The sequence below is a fragment of the Platalea leucorodia genome (assembly GCF_965183815.1).
Source record: "Platalea leucorodia genome assembly, chromosome: W".
Classification (NCBI taxonomy): domain Eukaryota; kingdom Metazoa; phylum Chordata; class Aves; order Pelecaniformes; family Threskiornithidae; genus Platalea; species Platalea leucorodia.
In genome coordinates, this window is record NC_138859.1 from 31,490,900 (window position 1) to 31,504,440 (window position 13,541).

At 39.2% G+C, this 13,541-nt stretch overlaps 1 pseudogene across 1 annotated transcript in view; it reads right to left on the minus strand.

Moving 5' to 3' along the window:
- Nucleotides 1–13,541, minus strand: part of LOC309601675 (protein hinderin-like) — a 158,145-nt pseudogene that overhangs the window by 67,747 nt on the left and 76,857 nt on the right. The gene's annotated exons all lie outside the window — the stretch shown is intronic.

The window sequence follows — 13,541 nt, forward strand, 5'->3', positions numbered from 1 at the left end:
TTTTTTTTTTTTTCCCGGGAGGAGGTAGTTGGCCTCCTGCCCAACCCCCATGACTTGGAGGGCCAGTGGTTTTTCTGTCAGGGTGGCCTTCCCTTAGGCTGCGTTGGTTTGCGGCACCTTCTTCAATTTTATCCGGTGCACCCTCCAGAGAGGGATCCCCTATCCACCACCCAGGGGACGCGCCTTCTAGCCATGCAGCCCCAGCCGAAGGGAAAAATTATTTCCTAACCTAAAATTGTCAACGTAATGACCTTAGGGTTAGCCAGCAGAAGTGGCAACCACCACTGTAACAACTTGAACAGCAGAAGTCTACAAGCTGATTCCCTGGATGAGGTTTATGTTGAGCAATCTCTTCAGAACCTCCTACTAACTTACCAAAGAGATAATCATCTCAGGTGTTAGTTACATCAACTGGTGTTATAACACACACACTCCCTCCTTGCATTATAATTCTTATACCTGTAAAGCTTTTTTAGCAAATATCTTTCTTCCACTATTTAACGCACAGGCACAAATGACTGCAGAGCCATACAAGCTATTTATCATCATAGGACTCCAAGGGCAGACAACAAATTTTAAAAGGAGATATTGTGCAAAAACCCTTTAGGGAAACAGTTTTCAGGGGCAGTGGGAGGTAGAGTTCCTCAGGAACAAAAAGAAAGTGCAACATTAAATAGGAGAAAAAAAAAACTCAAGCAGGAGAACTCGGGCGATTTCAAGAACCTCCCATTGTATCACAAAGCAGCTCGATCTGGTCCAAAACCACACTCTCACCAGGGACCCCAGTTAACTCATTGATAGTCCACAATTTGGGTCTGACTACGATTTTAATCAAACCTTATTATAATCAAACTAAGGACATACATACATAATGTTACAACAGAGGGATACAGAACAAGTCTCTTACAAGAGTTCTAACATGGTAAAAACCAAATAACTATGTCCTAATCACACTGTCATTGGATATTATCCTACTACTGTAATTTTCTGTAGATGAAACTAGAGAATAAGAACAGTTGAAGAAAATTTAAAGAATAGATTTGTCATGTTACTCACTAGTACAATATAATTTGCTTATACATCAATTATTTTATATATGCATACATAATCTATTGTCTGCATTTCTCTTGTGCTTTTAGCATAAAAATGGTTAGAGAAAAATCTAGATGTGTATTTCTCCTGAGTTCACCAGTTCCTGCTGTTTGTTTCTCACCTGAAGTCATAATCCTGTATTTGACATCATAATAATTTGCACAGCCACCAATTGAGATGTCACAAATGGAGGATTATGGCCAGGTGGGGAATAAGCAGCAGGAACAGATGAACTCTTAAGAAACAAAAATCTTGTTTTCATGCAAATGTCCTTCATAATAGAGAACAAAAGAACAAAGGAAGAAAAATACAATGGAGAGAAAATACTAGAAGCCGTATTGTTTCTAAATACAGCTGCTGATTAACAACTGCATAAATCATTACAAAAATATAACAAAACTTGACATCTGATGATTGAAACCCCCACCACCACCACCACCACGCATACACACAGTTTTCTACTTAACATGAAACCAGCAGAAATACTAGGTGCTTTGAGAGAACTTGTAACCTTTAGAGGTATTTATATACATTATGCCTGAATATTCCCGGCAGTAACTAAGCACTGTTATCCTTGTTCTACAGACGAAAACACTGAGGTCAAGAAATACAAGGGACCTCCCTGAATCCTAGTCACAATCAGATTGCTCTGATTGCTGAAGTCCAGCACACCTGACATATATATAAAAAAATACAAAGCTGAAGTGGCCCAAATTTTAGAGGAAAAGAAACCCCAATATGCAGTCACTGAAAAAAAAAATTAAAAACTGCAATCCAGATCCAAAACAACAGAATCTTTATATGTAAAGTAAAATCCAATCAATCAGTAATGTTGCTGCAAAAAACATCTACCAGAAATTCTTCTGGTTCCGTTTCTAGTCTCTTCTTTTATTCAGCTTTGGGTAAGCAGTGCTAAATTGTAAATTGGTTAAATTGCCACATTCTTGGCACTGCTGCTATACCCATATCAGCAAAATCGGTGTTTCTGCACCAGTCTAATTAATAAATATAAGAAATTCGTTTCTGGAAAGAGTAAAAAACCATGGTGCTCCACGCACTTGTGTTCTGCCTCAGTATTGTCTGTGATGATCCTGAACATATACCATTAAATGTGACAGCATAGATGAGAGCCTACAGCTCAAACAATTCTATCATCTGCCTGTATTCTAGTTCCCATATAGTCTTCTGGACATATCCTGTTTCTGAGCATCTTCTTTAAACCTGTCGCTTTCAGAGTCCAACTGGTAAAAGAATGCTTTGCTCTTGTACAAATTTATGTATTATGTATTAATAAGGCTGAAATTCTGTATTCAGAAAGCAGGTATGGATATTTATGAATAAGCTAACAAAAATTGCTTTACAGAAAATACATTTAAATTCCTCCCTCCATTTTTTAAAAAGGATGACAGGAAGTTTGTTATGCTAGTAACCACTCTGAACCTGCAAAGTGATGTTTAACTGTGTTCATGTGTCTTATTGGTGGCAGTTACCACGCTCACAACTACCTTTTTACAAGAATTAACTTATGTACAGAGAAGTCCCAGACTAACTGAGCTCTCCTTACAGTATCTTATACTCATAACTAGACCAACAATTCATCTTTGCATTTACACAGCATTTTAAATTCACTGAGCTTACATGCTCTAACAAACAGTAGGCATCATCTTCTATTTAAAGAGCAAGAAACTAAGCCAGAAAGCAATTAACTTGATGGCAAGACAGTAACAGAACAGAATTAGATCCCAATTCATCTGCTTGCCAGCCTTCACCTACCCGGTTGACCACAGCAGCAGTCCCAGTAGCACACCTGTATACAGAATTCTCATGGTCAGCACAAGTAATGAAAAATATTAATCAAAACTTGTCCCTTTAATTACATTCCCATGGATAAAATGAAAAACAAAGGCCTAAATATTTAAAGACCTTTCTGCATGTGTGTCTGAACTCTCATTTCCTCAAGTAAAAAGGACTTCCTCCAGGCATACCACTGGCTCTGATTTTACCTGAAGCTTCAGAATCTACACAAAGGACCTAAGATAACATTTCAAAAGGCTGACATCTGTTGATTAACTAGAACATTCAAATTAAAAATAAATAAATTGAAAAAAATATATATCAAACTGGCACTTATTTCTGTGTTAAGATTTAGAAAAAGTAGAAAATAATACAGTTTCACAACCAGAGACAGTATTATATCCAAAGCTTGCTTACATGTATATCAATTCAAGTGTGAATGCTGAACTTGTGCTGGTGTTTCAGCCATAGGTTTGTGTCTTCACCAGGTGCTACATATTGGTTTGAAAAACAAGAGGTTACTTATAAGTCAGTCTGTCTATACATTCACATGATGGTTGCACATGCTCCCAGGCACACAGAACAGGAGGATTTTTGCATTAGCAGTGCTGGTCAGAAGCAAGTCCTTCTCACACATATGGACATGCATGCTGCTACCTGAACAGTACTGTGCATCCCAGGTCCTCTGTTCCTCTCAGCCTCAAAATCTCTAGGGTCTCCAAGGCAGTGTACTCACACTTAATGCAAAAGTTACAGTTCAAAATAACTGTTCTGTCTCCTTCAGTCCCATGCCTGAATGTACACACTCACTACAAGGGACACTATCAAATACTCCAAAACTACAAATCACCAGGAGTCACAGAGTGCCTAACTGAATGAGCACTGAAGGATAAGTATCCAAAAGTAAGAGTTGTGCCAATAAGCTGTATTAACAGTGGAGTGTTGTGCTTTATGTGATGAATGTATAGATCTCAGGAAAAGAAGTGGTCTCCACAGCTGTCACTTGAAATCCAGAAGAGTGACCTCAGTTGCTCACAGACTGTTCTACCTTTGCAGTCTCATGAGCTCATTATTTAATGAGACAAGTTCTCTATTAAAATTTTCATTCTCATTTTCTGTAGCCATGAACATAAATAGTTCCTGACTCAAATTATGTTCTCAATATGACTGTGAGTAAAAGCCTTTCTGCTGAGGTTTAAAAGTGACATTAGCCTGCAAGAGTGGATCCTTGACCTAGCCACAGAAGGCACAAATGTCCTTACTTCTTTGTGAAAAGTCCTCTGTCTGAAGTTTTAGAGCAGAGACATTCATACAGATGCACTGTAAACTTACAGTCTTCAACTAAGGTACTGATGTTCATGACCCAACTCCAGAGAGTAAGAGGAGTTTTTGAAGTTACACACCAGAAAACAGAAGACATTCTGAAAATTTGTTTGGCCTGCTCCAGCCACCAGGATTGCTGCTGCTTACAGAGAGGAGAACAGATGGGGAAAGATGTAACATGGAATCAAATGCATCTATTACAGATTAACTAGAAATTACTTCATTGCAAGGCAAAGACCAACCTCAAGGTAATCCAGACCTCCGAGACAGGACAGAGGACATCATTTGCTTTCCCCTACTCTAAATCTTAGGAAGTAGCTCAGTCAGCCTGAGAAACCACGTATCTGCGTGGTTAGCTTTGACTATTTGGGTTTCAGATTGACAGTTTTCTTGCATAGACAAGAGAAACTCATGTATCCCTGCTTGTGTTGATGATACTATGAATCATCATTGGCACATGATGGTCTTGAATGTCTGCATGGTCTGTTTCTACCCACGCCCCAAGCACTGAAATCATAAGAGCAAATTTCCAAAATGGAGAGAAATGTGTATTACTATACATCTGAAAGTGGGACATTTCAGACATTTTCTGGCATCTGCCTTGAATAGATGGCAGCCAAAAATTGTTATGCAATATTTAACGCATTCACTGGATCAGAGGCAGGTAACCAGGCTGTTCTAAACCATAATCACATGCAACGCGTATGCAGTCTTGCAATAAATGCCGTAGATGCACAGTCTGTGCTGATGCCACCTCACCAGATATATTCTGCTTATATAGGGAAATGAGTCCAGCTGCCTCAAGAACTTTACGAATTTGTCCTATGGTGGATAAAATCCCAGGAGGAGAGTCTTTATAAACTTCAAATGGCAAACTGTGCATCAGAAAAACTTTAAATTTGAACTTTTTACAGCTCAAAATTAAAAACTCAAGCTAAATCTTAGGGTATTCAGAACTAACTCAAACAGATATTTCTGCAGGCAATCATCCTGGTACAGGCAGATAATGAATTCCCACCTTCTTAGCTGAAAGAAAATTACAGCCCTGGCTCTCATGAAAAATCTTTCTGCCATACAAAGACCAACCTATAGTGCCCTGAACTGATAATCACCTGGCTTTTCTTAAAGACACTTCTAATTAAACCACCTGATCAACACATAAAAATGTGTGCTTTGCAAGCAAGAGATGGTAAGCAATTTATCTCTCAATATAATAGTCACTAATATCATGCTATCTGGAATTTAAACTGATGAATAAAGGTATTCAGGTTATGAAGTCCTAGATTAGTCTACAGTTTCTATTCATTTCAATAACAAGAAATAGCAACTCTAATTGCTTCCACTTTAAGAAATAAGGGTCCAGTTGTTGGACTGTTGCTACTGTCCCAGAAGCATTTTTGCTTTTTAACAAAACAGGTTCTCACAGGATGATCTCTCTTTTGAATAGGGTTGGCGAAGAGAGAATACAAAATAGAGTCACAGAAAAATTCAGGTTGGAAGTGAACTCTGCTAGTTATCTGGTCCAAACCTCACCAAAACAAGGCCACCTTCAAAGTTACATTAAGTTGCTTGTTCAGTCTGAAAGTCTCCAGCACTGGTTTTCAACAAGTCAGGAACTTCAGGAATGTAATCTTGATCACAACATACAGGACCTGCCACACTTAGAGGAATCAGTGAAGTCTGTTACCAGGAACTGGTGAATCAAGGAGGTTGGAAGTACACGAGAAACTGATTTTCAAGAGTCTCAACTCAACAGCAGAACCAAAGGGCACATGCATAGGTCAAATGGACTATACAACCGAAAGTGCCAGCATATGAGTAGACAGCTGGGATGTTTGCACTCCTAATGGTTGTCAGATAAACAGGTAACTCCACAAAGTGAAGGGTAGAACAGAAGTTTTCTTCCTCAAGGCCTGTAGCGTAATACAAAATCTTTGACTGCAAGTGCAGCCTTGCATTCACTGAAGAAGCCTTACTCTCACATCAAAGGGAGACTGAGAGGATGCTGATGAGTATGGTCACGATGGTCTCTCCCAAGAGCCACTATGAGGGTTATACTGAAGAAATTGCAATATCTGATCTAAGAGTTTGTAAAGTGCTTCTCAAGGACATGCAGTCCTGCTACAAATTTCTTAAATTCTCATAAATATTTCACAATACTAACAATATAATCAGAAGTCTACAAGGCCAAGAGAATGTTTTGCTGGAAAGGAAGGCACTGTCTTCTTTCCAGATTTATCCCCCAATAGAAAAATACATAGAAGAGATGAATGTTCACCTAAGGAAAAGATGTCCACAGGAGAGACAGTTTTTAAAGCCAAGTGGATGAAACCAAAAAAGGCATCTTCAAAGAAAAGTAAAAGAAAATCAAAAGATCCTAAAGATCCTAGAGACAAGGCTGATTAAAGACAACAGAACAAAGAGACGGTGAACTGGCACAGATCTCAGTTAAGCAGTGAACTGCTCAGACCTCACTTAAGCAGTGAGCTGAGAGTGAAATGCTTATCACCACTAATACAGCATCATTCACAGCATGCAAGTAGACTGGGCTTTTATGTGAGCCAAATGGTTCTAATATGGCACACATTTCCAGGGAACTAAGTGCAGGTAGAGGTCTATTGTGAATGTTAGCAATATGCAGATATTTCAATACTGATGTTTCCTTTTCATTTAAATATTTATGTCCATCTGCACTGTTGTTTGGTGTTAGCATTTTTTGGAAAAGACAGGTAAATTAACTATGACTTAGTAAACTAGAGGTGAAAGGAAAAAACATTATTTTTCTTCATCCTATTACAAGGTAGCCTACTCCAGACCACCCTAAGTTTGAAATATCATCGCTAATCACTTTGAACACCATGAAGAAACACCCAAAACCTGACATTCTCAGTAGAAAACAGAAAGAATGATGACAAAAACATTATCTCCCTTTTACGGATAAGAGAGGCACATAGAGAGACCAGAGGATTTGCCGAAAGTAACACAGGTAAGGCAAGGCTAGTCCCGATATTTACTCATGCTAAAATTCTGTCTCTGTCTGGCCTCGTAAAATTATTCCACTACCCTTGGGTCCACAGTCAAATTAGTTCTTTATTTATTATCCCAGTTCTCAAGTATCTTTCAGATGGGCTCATCCATTGTTCCGGTACAGCTGGGCAAACAAAGTCAATTCTGTCATGCAGGTTTACCTTATAGCATTCAAAACCCTCTGCATGCATGGGATTTTTTTTTTCTTTAAGCAAGCTAAGAATGTGTTTAAAGGCGACCCATGTAGAAAAAAAAAAAAAAAAAAAGAGGAATGGGAAAGTTTGGGGACAATCAGAAAGTAAGGGCTTCTGAAGATTGACTTGTTTCAATATCCTTTTAAAAAAATAATGAATCAAATAAACAATGTTTGAAGCTTTAGTATGTAAACACCCTTATTAAGGCAAAAAATGACACTGATATGGACAAGACTTCTAGTAACTGACATGAAAAGAAAACAAGGCTTTCTAGTCCTTGCAAGAAAAGGCTTCCTCTGGACTTTACTGTGAAATGACATCACAACTGTGTCAATAATTTTTAAGATGAACAAGTGATTAAAGAGAAATAGTAACATAAAAAAAAAAAAGTAAAAAAAAATTAACCTCCCCCCAAAAGTTAATCATCTTAAGATTTTACAGTCTTCCCAAAGCAGACCATGTCTTTCAGTATGCTTGCACAGTGCTTAGTAAACAACAGTACCTCGTTCCTGATGAGGGCCTCTGGCATTACTGAAATAAAAACACCAAACAGGAGACATACAACATAATACACAAGAAAAGGGGAGAGCAGATATCCCATTGAAAATAAATTCTTGATATTCCTTTCTGTCTACAATCCCACCCCATATCTGTGCCATTTCTACACAGGGGGGAAGAACTGAAGCTTAAAACACATACACAAGAATCTATGTAAATCAAGGGAATTAGCAGATGAGTTGGTAATCATCTTCCACAAATAAGAAACAAAAGCTGCCCGCTGTACTTGTAAATTCAAAGATTAACATTTGTAGGCAATGCTGAGACTACAGGAATTATCCTTCTTTTAGGTGAAATAGCTCGAGGATCCCAGACCTGCAGAAACTCAGCCACCTGTCCGCCTTTTGTGACTCAAGTCCTACCCTATGCTGCAAAACATCTACAGATTCATCAGCCAGAGACTTGCCAAAGTAAACTGGATTCTTGCCACTGTTTGAGATGGCAGTGAAGCAGCGACTGAAAGGGTTAAAGCCAAGATAGACACAGTCACTGCATCAAAATGCCTCCTGAAAAGCCTAGGGGCAAGGAGGATATTTAAATATCTTAGTCACTTAACTAAACAAAAGAAAGGCCTTTGTGATTTAGGGAGTAGTTAGAATGGTTGTAAGATAAGGGGGCTCCGGGATAATCCCATCCCAGACAACTGGGCCTTGGGAGAACAAATGCACGGAAGACAGGAGGTCACAAAAGAATGACAACAGCCTTGAAGGGCACCGTTTACGTGATCCTAGGACTGAGTTTGCGCAGAAGCAAAGGTCAATCAGCGAACACAGTGAAGACGACTACGAGCCTTCATCTGAAGACCCCCAAAGACCACCTGAAGATACAGACGACTGCGCATGCGGATCGGACATTTGCATATGTTAATGAGTTCCAGGAAATCTCATGTTTATGTAAATGATTTCTCGGAAATCCTGTGAATATGTAGGACTTTATAGTATATAATCTCTGAAAGTCTACCAAATCAGTGGCGCACTTATGGTGGAGAATCCCCAGTGCTGCCCAGCGCTGCAATAAAGGATACCTGCTTAATAGTAACTTCGTTGCTATTGAGTTTCATTTCAGGGACTCTCTGAATGCTCCGTTTCTCCCTTGGGGAGATTCAGACTGTGAGGAGAAGCATCCGTGAATTTTTGTATCAGACTATAACTAGATCAGACCTGATTACCTAGAACAAGGACAAATTTCTTTACAGCTCTGTGTAAAGCTTCTGAAAATGGCAAAGACTGAACATTTAGGAGCTGCAGAAAGAACTTCCAAAAATCATTTTTGATAGAAGAGTTTTAACTACATTTTACATATGAGTCAACTTTAGTGACCACTTTAATATTCACTTTACAATTAATGCCTCTTTTTATGGGTCAGTAGAAGGTAAACCAATTTCAGTTCAGCTTCTAGGTATTGAATTTTTTATGGTAAGTTATGTACTTAAAGCTCCTATAATGAAACCACAGGCATCATGAGATATTAACCTAGAGTTAATGCTAAGAAGGCCAGTTTGAATAATTCAACTCATGTCACCTTAAGTATCTTTTCAAATGGAATTAACTTTATCTCACAAAAAAAGGAAGCTCCATGTTCCAGTTACTGATTATTGACTCCACAAGAGTTCTGTCTTAAATCATCTCACCACCATCTCTCCAGCAATTTTATTTCACTGCTATCAGAATGCTTCTTTAAATTTTGAGGGCTGACTTTTCGTTCTAAAGAAGCAATATTAGGTAAGAGGAAAACGTGATTTCAGAATTATTGCTACCGTTAGGTGATGCTAAAACAGATGAAAATAAAAGTTATCAAAGTAGCTGCATTAGTTAAATATAGCTAAATTCAGCCACATGCACACAGCTACTGCAGTTGTTTGCCTCCCATACAACTCCACCTCTTTTTGCAACAATGCTATAGATGTTTGGTACTGCTGCAGTTCTCTTGACCTGTTAATTGCCTCATTGTAACACAAAGCCCAGCATTTAAATACTGAAAGGAGATGCTTTCAAATACCTATCTAAACCCAGGGGAAAGTGACAGGTCATGGTCAGCATTATTGTACGGTAAGAATGAGGGAGCCAGACAGGTGAAAAGCAGGTGATGTTAAGATAAAGGTGTAGCATTAGAAATGAATCAAAACAAACAATTAGGAAAAAGAGGGGAAAATGAACAGAAACAAGAAAGAACAGCTCATAACAGGCAGAACAAAGTGCTTCAGTACCAAGTATAACTGTGCAGTCCCATGTTTCTGCAAGACACATGAACATCAGAACAACATCTTACATTGAAGCACAGATGCCCCAGTAACATCAGCAGTCACCTGAAATCGGAAACGCTGATTACCTCTCCTAGACAGTTCAAAGAAGTGAAAACTAGGTAGCAAGCTAGTATCTATTGATTTAAAGCCAGACATATCCAGGATTTCCTTAGCCCAGTCAAAAACAAACAATAGGGAAAAGATTCCCAACGGATCGGGATTCAAACACAACTCAGGAAGACTTCCTTTAGCCTAATATTTAAACAAGGTGACTTTTTTCAAAGTCCAGCTTAAAACAAAAAGAGGGAGAACATAAAAGCTTCAACAGGTGTCGTGGTTTAACCCTAGCTGGCAACTATGCACCACACAGCTGCTCACTCACTCCCCCCACAGTGGGATGGGGGAGAGAATCGGAAGGGTAAAAGGGAGAAAACTCATGGGTTGAGATAAAGACAGTTTAATAGGGAAAGCAAAAGATGCGTGCACAAGCAAAGCAAAAGAAGGAATTCATTCACTACTTCCCATTGAAAGGCAGGTGTTCAGCCATCTCCAGGAAAGCAGGGCTCCATCATGCATAACGGTTACTTGGGAAGACAAACGCCATCGCTCCGAATGTCCCCCCCCTTCCTTCTTCTTCACCCAGCTTTATATGCTGAGCATGACGTCATATGGTATGGAACAGCCCTTTGGTCAGTTGGGGTCAGCTGTTCCAGCTGTGCCCCCTCCAAGCTTCTTGTGCACCCCCAGCCTACTCGCTGGTGGGGTGGGGTGAGAAGCAGAAAAGGCCTTGACTCTGTGTAAGCACTGCTCAGCAGTAACTAAAACATCAGTGTGTTATCAACACTGTTTTCAGCACAAATCCAAAACATAGCCCCATACTAGCTACCGTGAAGAAAATTAACTCTACCCCAGCCAAAACCAGCACAACAGGGCAGAGAGAGCTGGCATGGGCAGCACTCAGACCAGGAGGAAAGTTTTCTGGGTCTGTCCCCCTCCCAATTCTTACCTCCCAAAAAATCCCTCCCTGCCGAGTTCCCCTGTGGCATTCCCCATCGAGGCAGACACCAGAATGCAAGCCCTAGGCCTGCCTGAACTACTGTGTTAAGACAACACCCAAACAGAACAAAAAGAGACCTATCACCGCCCTCAGAGCTCACAGTTCAGGTATTAAGACAAGAGACAAAAAAGACAACAACAAAAAACGTGTGTGAAAATAACACAATAGTCCAACAAGAAGCAGCCCAGTGATTTTTCTTCGGTTTTGATAGCTATCACATGAAGGACTGTGTTAGGGAAAGAACCAATGCAGTGAGGCAGTCCTGCAAATCTCTCCACAGTTTCTGAGCTGTGAGGAGAAACACAGCATTAAGTGCTTGTTTGGAGAGAAAAAAAAAAAGCTAACAATTTATAAAGGCAAATGCATTCAAGGTATAAACAGCTCTATGCCTACCAAGACTGCATAGAAAGAGAAAACTGAAGAGGAAGGCTACAAACATTAGAAATATTTTGCAAGCTATAAGAAAACACAGTTGAAACATGCTTTGACAGGTTTTTATCTATGCCTACAAAGCTTTGCACAGGGCAAGAGGGCTAAGGTAATTTCAGACCTGCTGTGCTGGACCTGTAGACTAGGTAACCATAAATGAAATGTCAAGGCAAGCCTCAATATAATATCAATGAATTTGCATTTGTGGACAAAAGTACCTGTAAGTATAGAGAAAAGAAATAATGGGATCAAAGATAAGCTTGATAGAACTTTGCACATGAAATCAGAAAACAAGTTCAGAGAAGTCTCTGTGTATACATTGATAGAGTGATTAGGAAGACAGAAGAACAAGAGGAGATGAATGTGGATTGCTGTACCATCAGATGCTGATTTAACAGTTAATGGGCTGAAGGTTTCCTATTATCTGCTTTTATACTTTAGCACTGTAGATGTGATTACACCAGATAACTTTATACTAGATACTAACCTAGTATAGTACAAGATATGTGTATTTAAAGCTAAAGGTGAAAGGTTAAGCATGGCAAAACCTGAGACAAGTATTGACATCATCCCAAACACAGCTGCCATGGTGCTGTTGGACTACATGGGCTCCTCTGGACTGTTTTCCACGGAGATCCCCAGCAAGTTGCATATCACAGGCAAGAACACAGGCATCATCCATTCTCAGAGAAAAAGGTTCTTGTTTTGAACTCAACGCCATCACAGAATGGATGGCAGATAAAAATTCAAAAGAATGGAAATGAAATGTTTACAAAGGCTAAAAGCTCAATGTCCAACAACATATTTTACCAAAAAAAAAAAAAAAAGCAAAAACCATCAGCAGGATAAAAAAGAGATTCCTGATGCCGATGAAGTCATAAGTATTGCTACCTGCTTCCTGAACAGAATTAAAATTGCACCCCTTCCTTCACAGGCTCCTGAGAAGTAGGATCTGTCTGTGCAATTTTGTTAGTAGGGAACCACTGAGAGGCCAGAATCAGGCCAACTTCTGGATACTCTGTGCTGATGACTTTACTTCTAGCCCTATTATAAGCCTTTAAGACTCTTCCAGCAAAAGAAAAGAACAAGGGCCCAACCTATAAAAAAGGCATAGTCTTAGGTAGGATAGACTCTGGAGATTCTGCAGATGGAAGCTACTGAAAGAGAATAGCAGGTAAGAACATTAGGTAGAGCACTTGCATAAGTAGCCTTCATTTTCAGGGTATAATCTGCTATCAGCAGGGATGCAAATCAAGTACCTAGCTATCAGAAAAAAAAAACCTCAAGCAACCATGTTTTCAAGTCTTAGGGCATATGCATCTGAGAAACATTTTACCACTTAATTTAACATGTTGTATCTTGAGTCAACATTTTGTGTTTTTAAACTGCATATATAATTATAGGTCTTCTATCAACAACTCAAATCAGATGGGCTACCTTACAGACTTGAGAAAGCACTTATTGACCAAATACATCATCTGTAACGTCCTTTTCAATCATCAAAAGCCACAATGAAAATTTGAATGGCTGTATCTATAGTGATTGCAATTATTTTACTGTTTAACAAACAGGACAGAAAACAGAAGAGCATCTTAACTTTTTCCTTCGCAAAGGCATGGATTCCTATGATTCCTACTCCATTACAACATGGTCAATTAACTTCACCCATTTGATTGACCCAAAACTTGGGGTTTTTTTTGTTTTCCTGCAATCCATGTATTAAGGGAAGGACTCAGGGGAAGCCAATCACAAAACATTATTCGACATTGTATAATGCAAGACAATACACTTAAAGTTGCAGTTCTAGTAAAAGAGAAAAGATGTT